The sequence below is a fragment of the Mus musculus genome, chromosome 15 (assembly GCF_000001635.26).
Source record: "Mus musculus strain C57BL/6J chromosome 15, GRCm38.p6 C57BL/6J".
NCBI lineage: Eukaryota > Metazoa > Chordata > Mammalia > Rodentia > Muridae > Mus > Mus musculus.
In genome coordinates, this window is record NC_000081.6 from 11,359,931 (window position 1) to 11,367,504 (window position 7,574).

At 43.9% G+C, this 7,574-nt stretch overlaps 1 long non-coding RNA gene and 1 other non-coding gene across 2 annotated transcripts; both read right to left on the reverse strand.

The window, feature by feature from the left end:
• On the reverse strand, positions 1-7,130 carry Gm34444. Its single transcript, XR_383839.2, has 3 exons — positions 7,047-7,130; positions 1,498-1,671; positions 1-162 (listed from the first exon to the last, which is right to left on the reverse strand). It is a non-coding gene; the product is annotated as a predicted gene, 34444 (long non-coding RNA).
• Positions 1,681-1,807, reverse strand: Gm24844. Its single transcript, XR_003951704.1, has one exon. It is a non-coding gene; the product is annotated as a small nucleolar RNA SNORA17 (small nucleolar RNA).
• Positions 7,131-7,574: the final 444 nt, after the last annotated feature.

Sequence of the window (7,574 nt, forward strand, 5' to 3'; positions counted from 1 at the left end):
CTGCTGCCATTCCGCTGCCACAGGATGCTTGCTCTTTCAGAGGTGTGCTATCCACCCAGCATGCCTCGTCAACTGTGTCTGCCAGCTAGAGGAACAAAAGCTAAAGGCACTGTAGCTCTCCCACATTAATCAAGCCGTTTAGCTTCTGGGCCAGTCTTCATCCTGTGGGCAAAATAGAGACCAACTGAACAACAGTAAAACCTTTCTCACCTTTTTACTGGTTCTCCCTGAATTTCACGCCATGTACCCCAATCTCACTCATTTTCCCCTCCCCTTCCACTCGCCCTCCATCCTTGCAGAGTGGAAAATAATTTCATTATGGAGTCTAGTATGTCAAGTGTGTTCCACAGGATATCCTTTTGTCTACATTTCTTTCCTTGCAAATGTTCATTGTGAAGAGTCTTTGGTCTGGTATGTGTCCTCTGGCTTCTCACTCAATCATTACTGGAACCTCACAGAGACTCCTCTCAGATATCCTTTGGTTGCCCAGTGTCATGGAGGTCCTGTAGTTTTAAATCTGTAGACGTGCCCCCCCATGCACCCTAGCAATTTATCGATGGGGTAGATGTTGGGGTGGGCCAATTCAAAGCCCTGGATCTGGGCCTGAGAGGTATCTGAGCTGGTCAACCCACTGGCTCCCACACTCTCACACTGAGAGTTTCCACAACCAGGGCCAGCTCTACCCTAATATCCAGGCAAGTGCAGGGCCTGCTCTCCTGAGCATTGCAGCTGATAAGGGACATTGCCAGTTCTCCCACTCTCATGACCCAGGGGCCAGCTTTCCCACCTGCCATAGGTAGTGAGTGGCAAAGGAGAGGGGCAGGCCATCTCTCCCTCATCTGTGCTACCATACATGAGTCAAGAGACAGGGATGGCTCTCCTATACTCACACTCTCAGGACAGGCTCACCTTCAAGTCTATATCCAGGACCAGCTCTACTGTGCTGCTCAGGCAAACGAGGTACAGGGCTTGCTATACAGCTCTACAGCATCCTGGGGCAGCTGAGTGGCAGTACCTCTCTCCCACCCACACTGCCACACAGCAGACAGGTTATGGAGCCAGCTCCCCCACACTCACATCCTTGGGGCTCCACCACTCTGGCAATGTGCTGGGCCCACTCTCTAGTACTGCAGCTGGCTAGAGGGCTGAGTCAGCTCTCCTGCATTCATACCCCCTAGGCCAGCTCTCCCATGATGCCCAGGTGAGGGGTGGGGCCACTTCTGTAAAGCCCTTACACATCAATGTGTCACCGAGTAACAGCCCAGACCAGGAATATCTGCCATTGCTTTTAGTGGTAACAGATCCCAGCTGTTGCAGGGTCATGGTCCCAATCAAGGTCCCCAGTGAGAGCCCAGGACAAGACACCACCATGGTCCCAAGGGACATTACCAGTTACAACAGACTGTTCCTCACTACCCTTGAGTCTCCAGTTCTGCCTCTCTTCATGGTGCCCACATCCTTCAGTTTCTCTTTCTCTTCCATTTCTCCAACACTTACTTGCTCTTCTGCTTGCCTGGGATCTCTGAGTGTCTGGGGTCATCTCAGGTGTGGTCCCAAGAGTGCTGTGCCCCATTTGTGGGTCATGGCACTGGGCAGGGGTCTTCTTGAGTATGGTCCGTCCCATCCCCAGGTCTGCACAGTACCGGACTGGTGGGCATCTCAGTCTCGCTTCTAGAAGGGAATGTTAGGCAGTTACTAATTATTCCAACATTTACTGAACACTGAGTGTAGATATAGCATCTCTCCTGTCTGTGTCCTCACACACCTGTGACACAGTGGCCACACCTGCAATGCCTCTAGGGTCAGTCTGCTCATTTTCATTTTGACTTTCTGCCATCTTGACTTACAGGAAGATGATTTCCTGGGTTGTTTACATAAGAGTTCAGTCTCCTGGTCAAATTTTTGGCAACTATGGGTCAACATCATACTGTCTGGCCTTTGCCCTTTGTATGCTTAGACTCCTTTTCGTTTATGGGTTCTACAATTTTTCTAAGGAAAAGTTTAATGATGCAAACTTCCAGTCCTTCTACTCACAGAGTTCAATTTGCATAAGTTAAATGGGGAGATTTTTTCCCCCCAAGCTCCAGTAATTATGACTCAGAAGTTCCGGAGTGGACCTCAGATATCGTTAAAAAAAAATCCTGCTACAGAGGGTCTAAGGTTCTCAACTCCCAAATTCTTGATCTGGTCCGTTAATTGACCCAGAGCCTCTCAGAGGTCTGGAATACAGGAAGGGCATTTGTAGTTTTAGAAAATACAATTATGTTAAAAACTGAAGGCTGGATGCGATGGGTCATAGTTGCATTCTCAGAACTGGGGAGGCTAGGTTAGGAGGAGGTTAAGCCAATTCCAGCTTCATGGGAAGTTTGAGGTCAGCCTGGTTTATCTGAGATTCTGCCTTGCAAATGGGGAGGCCAGTGAGATGGTTCACTGCGTGAGTGCACATAATACTAAGGCCGATGCACTGAGTTTGATCCTGGAAGCCCACACACTAGAAAAGGAAAACTAATTCCTGCACGCTGACCCTGACCTCAATACATGTGCCATGGTATGCACATAAGTCTACACATGTAAGTGTCTGTTAGTTAGTGATAGAGTTATTTCAATCAGTATTGGTATTAAAGGACCTGTATGTGATTTGTCCAGGATTATGAAGGAAAAGTGGGAGTGTCTGGCAAAGTGCTACCTTTGTGAATTTATTGTTATCTGGTAAATTCTGACGTGGTGGAAAGACACAGGTATGTTTGTCTGCGTTTCTGACACAGCTAAAACAAACTATCAGAACAACCTGAAGCCTTGGCGAGTTTGACATCCAATAGCAGCTGATATCCACAGATCGCATGAATGATCTTGGCTCTAGTGCCAGAACTGGCAAGTGACACCTCAGACAGAAAAATTGAGACATTACATATAGCTGCTCTGTAACTTCACCATCACCTGTCCCCATCTGTGATCCACTCCTCCAGCCAGGTATGTTAAACTGATAGTTGACCTGTAAGTTAAAACCACACTTCCATCAGTAGGTGTGTCCCAGATACCCATATGACCAACCACACAAGGAAGGAGAGCATCCACATGAAAATTAGGGTGACTGATACCTGAAGGCACTGCTCCAGCCCGTTGAAAAATCTCGAAGTATATCCCAAGTTTGTTCCAAAGCTTATCTCTCCCTTCACATAAAGTGACTGCCATCAAAGCCCACTTACTGAAAAGGGACAAATATGAGTTCCCTACGCATTGTGAGGGAGGGATTCAGAAACTAACCCTTCCTGAGAACTAACATGTATCCAATCCTTCCTCCAATGTATCCATGAGTGCTTGCATGAGAAACCTTTTTCTTTTCTTTTTTCTTTCTTTTTTCTTTTGAAAAAAAGTGGCATACTTCCAAAAGTGAAGAAAAAAAAAATCAAGCTTCGTATTGATGATTTTGTATGGCTGAATCTAATATTCCAGGTACTAAGAAATAGATATCTCATTCGGGAACATATACTGCAGTGTTTTTCATTACTCCCCTCCAATGCTTGAGGCTAGATAGCTAATGATAAGGAGAGGTTCATTCTGACTTGTGGTTCTAAATGCACAATATGTAGGAGCTTCGAGTGACAGCCTTACGCCTGGCAAAGACCAGGTAACACAGGACAACACACGACAAGATGCTGAGACTTGGACAAGTTTAGTGATCTTTTTTCTTTTAAAATCACCAAGGGCAACATATGCTGAGAACTGTATGCTGTCCTAACCAGCATCCAAAACCTTCTAAATACACAGTCACATTAAGTTTCCACTCTCTCCATACACCACTGCAGGGACAACCTCAACACATGAGCCCTATATATTTTAACTATATCCAAAGTGTAGCAGGAGCTAAGACACAAAACTGGTCCCAACTCTGGAAGGCACATGCAAATAGTGGCCCTGTTCACAAAGATCAGTATAGGAAGTGGCGTAAACACTTCTTAGTTGGTGATAAATGGAGGTTGCAAGCCCCGTCTGTCCCAAAAGCGATTTTTACCCAGACAAGTGATAACGTCTCCTCTCAGCTCCTTCTGATTTTCATTCCCTTTGATTTTTTTTTTTTTTTTTTTTTTTTTTTTTTTGGTGGCTCACCTTTACAATGAGGCCACTTTAACTACCATACTTAAAACTGTAAGCTTGACCAATCCCCAAGGATTCTGTCAACCTTTCCTGCTGTATTTTTTGTAGCACTTATTCTTATCTGCTTATCAATTCTGGAATGGAGACTGTGAATGCCAATGGGCTGTTCTCTCTCTCCTGTCCCCGGGGCCTGGGAGGGTTCTTGGCACAGCATAGACATCTCTTGAATTCATTAACAAACGAACAGCTGGTGAACCCCTGAGCTCTCCTTGCTTGGTATTGAGTCAGTCAGATCTGATGTGAACAGAGAAGCAGGTGACAACAGAGACAGGCTCCTTGATTAAGTGATCATTATCATCACTTCAGATGAATGGAGCCCAGCCCTGTGTGAGCACTTCCTGAGGACTACAGAGAGCTATCATCCTCAGATCCCTGTGAGGTCATAGCTTTCCAGCATCCTTCAGAGAAGGGAAGGTGCAGCTGCAGAAAAGTTGTGACCACAGAGCTACCTAACAAGAGAAAGGTTTGAGGGGGCAACTGGAACTGTGCCGTAGGGAAGGAAGCTCTGTATTGACTAATGATTTGGGGAGGCTCATCTCTGCTGGAATGTTAATGTTGAGATGAACAAAAGCCTTTGCTACTGGGGCTAGAGAGATGGCTCAGTGGTTAAGAACACTGGCTGTTCTTCCAGATGTCCTGAGTTCAATTCCCAGCAACAACATAGTGGCTCACAACCATCTATAATGAGATCCAATGCTGTCTTCTGGTGTGCTGATGTACATACAGATAGCGCACTTACAAATAAGTGAATAAATAAATAAATAAATAAATAAATCTTAAAACAAACAAAACAACAGCAGCAGCAACAACAAAACCTTTGCCACTGATACTCTCTGGTCCTATTGCATTTGTAGTTTGGAGCACTTCTCATGCTAACTCTCCCACTCTCTACTAGAAAGAAGAGGCAACACAATGATTCTGGCATCCAGCCACATGATGAACAAGCTAACAGCTGGTGTTGGAGCTACAAAAAAAGGGAAAGTAAAAAGAAAAAAATCTTGATGGCTTTACTCTTTGGAAGCTGTGTGCAGATTGTTTGTTGTGTATACACATTCTTGTGTGTTTGTATGTGTGTGTGTGTATACACATAGGTGCAGGTACACATATGAATGTGTGTGTGTGTGTGTGTGTGTGTGTGTGTGTGTGTGTGTGTGTGAGAGAGAGAGAGAGAGAGAGAGAGAGAGATGTCAGACATCTTCTGTGGTCATAATGGGGCTACGTACTCTTACCCAGGATCCCTTTTGTCCCCTTGCGTTTGCAGAAGCGGCTTTGGTGACTTGCTATTTCTAACCCAGGGTCCATTTGAGGAGAAGCTTAAAGAAATATCTTCACCCCTCTCTTTGTCTGCTTTGTTATAGGGAGGCAGTTTCTGAGATCCTTAAGGTCTCATTTATGTAAGTCCTAAGAATATACTAAAGTATTGAAGGGATATGTTACAATCTTCTCATTGAACACTTCGCTTTAAAGGAGGAACTTTACAGAAATTAAGGCTAATTAGAAGCCAAGCCTTGTCTTCTAAATGACAGATTCAGGAAGCTGAAAAGTTGAAAGCATCTTTGTCAACGGTTTTTTGTTAATTAGCCTCATTGTTTTGCTAGCTGCACTTAACCGTCCTTATCACAGATATGGTTACAGTGTCTTCACAGAACAAAAGGCAATCTTTTGATTATTTTTCTCTATCTCTGGCTTAAAGGTTATAAGATTCTTATTCATATTAATCAACCGGGAATGTTTCACACTCAGGAAAGTACGTATCCCATGAGCTAGGCGTTGTAAGCCTATCCTTGGTTCTTGGTGTCTGCTCATATGGTCCATTGCTTTGACTGACATTGAGCATCTATCTCTATTCACCCCTAATTCCATCATGCCAGCATCTACTCACCTCTCCTTTAGCCTGGGACAGTTTCCATTGCTCCGTGAATGTTAACCCTCCCCCCCCCCCATTTCCACACTGGAATTCCAGGGAAATAAAGAACGTATAAATGGGCCAAAAGGACCCAAAAATTAAGTTTCCAAATTGTGATATTCTTGATGGTTTTCACTAATTGTGAACTAAGACCATCATTTTTATTATTTATTTATGTGTACATATGTGTATGTCTGTGTACGTGCGTGTGCCTGGGGTTTAAGGCATCCCCCTGGAGCTGGAGTTACAAGCAGGTGTGAGCTGTCTGATGTGGGTGCTGGGATGGAACTTGGGTCCTCTGCAAAATGAATACATGTTCTTAACCACTGAGCCATTCCTCCAGTCCCATTGGTTATAAGTAGACTAACAGTACCCAAAACTTAAGTTCCTAAACTCTGCTATTCTTTATTGCTTTCACTAACTGTGAACTGATAGCATTTTTAAAAAGTATTATTGCTTTTAAATTGGCTAACACATGCAAAATACATAGAATTGTTCTATCTGGTCAAAGTGCATCTTATAAACCAATAAGATAAGACATAAGACAGCTGACAGTCTACAGCTCCGTGGATGACAGAATGATTATAAGACTGCCTTCTCATCTCCATGAGCACTTACACATAAAAAGAGTTAGGCATCAATCCAATGTCTCATTGCACTCCAGCTGACCAGAGGCTCCACTGCCCTTGTCAGAACATCTCAATTCCTCTTGCCTAAGCACTGTTGTGGGCACCATGAGTCCAGATATACGGTCCAAGTATCTCAATATTCAAGGTTCCTTCATCCTTACCATTTATTAGGACACAACTTTCAGCCATTTGTTCTTTCTTGTCTCTTCTCTGACATGTGTCACATTTGGCTTTCAGACTAACATCCAACCCCCAAAATATTTAAAAATCTTAGAACATCCTGACTTCTGACAAGCTACAAGAGCTAATAGATACTTTTGCACTTGTTTGCGTTATAAAAGAAATATGAGCATTACCAGAATCAAAGCGGAGTCCTCTGTGTCTGTGTCGACCCAATCAAGGAAAAGCAAACACCACCAGGGTTCTTATGCACCATTGCCTGATAACACAAGCTGACACAGAAGTCATCTCAACCTTTATACTTTAACAGAGACATCTGCCCACCAGCTGTCCAACTTCAAACTGACCATACTCTATTACACTGTAGCATTGTGGACAAAAACTATTGTTTTAAAATATCCATTGCAATCCTCCTCTTTTTTGATCTTCAAAATATTTCTATTAGTGGAGAATACTGGCTCACATCTGTAATCCAGCACTTAAAAGGCTGAGCTGGGAAGATTGTTGCAAATTCTGTGCCAGCATGAATACAGAATTAAGACCCTGTCAAAATAATAATAATAATACAGGCAGGGTTGATGGCACTTTATCTTATATCTCAGCATTCAGAAGGCAGAGGCAGTTAAATCTCTGTGAATTCAAACCTAGCCCTGTCAATACAATGAGTTCAGAGCTAGCTAAGTGAGACCCTGGCTTAACAAATT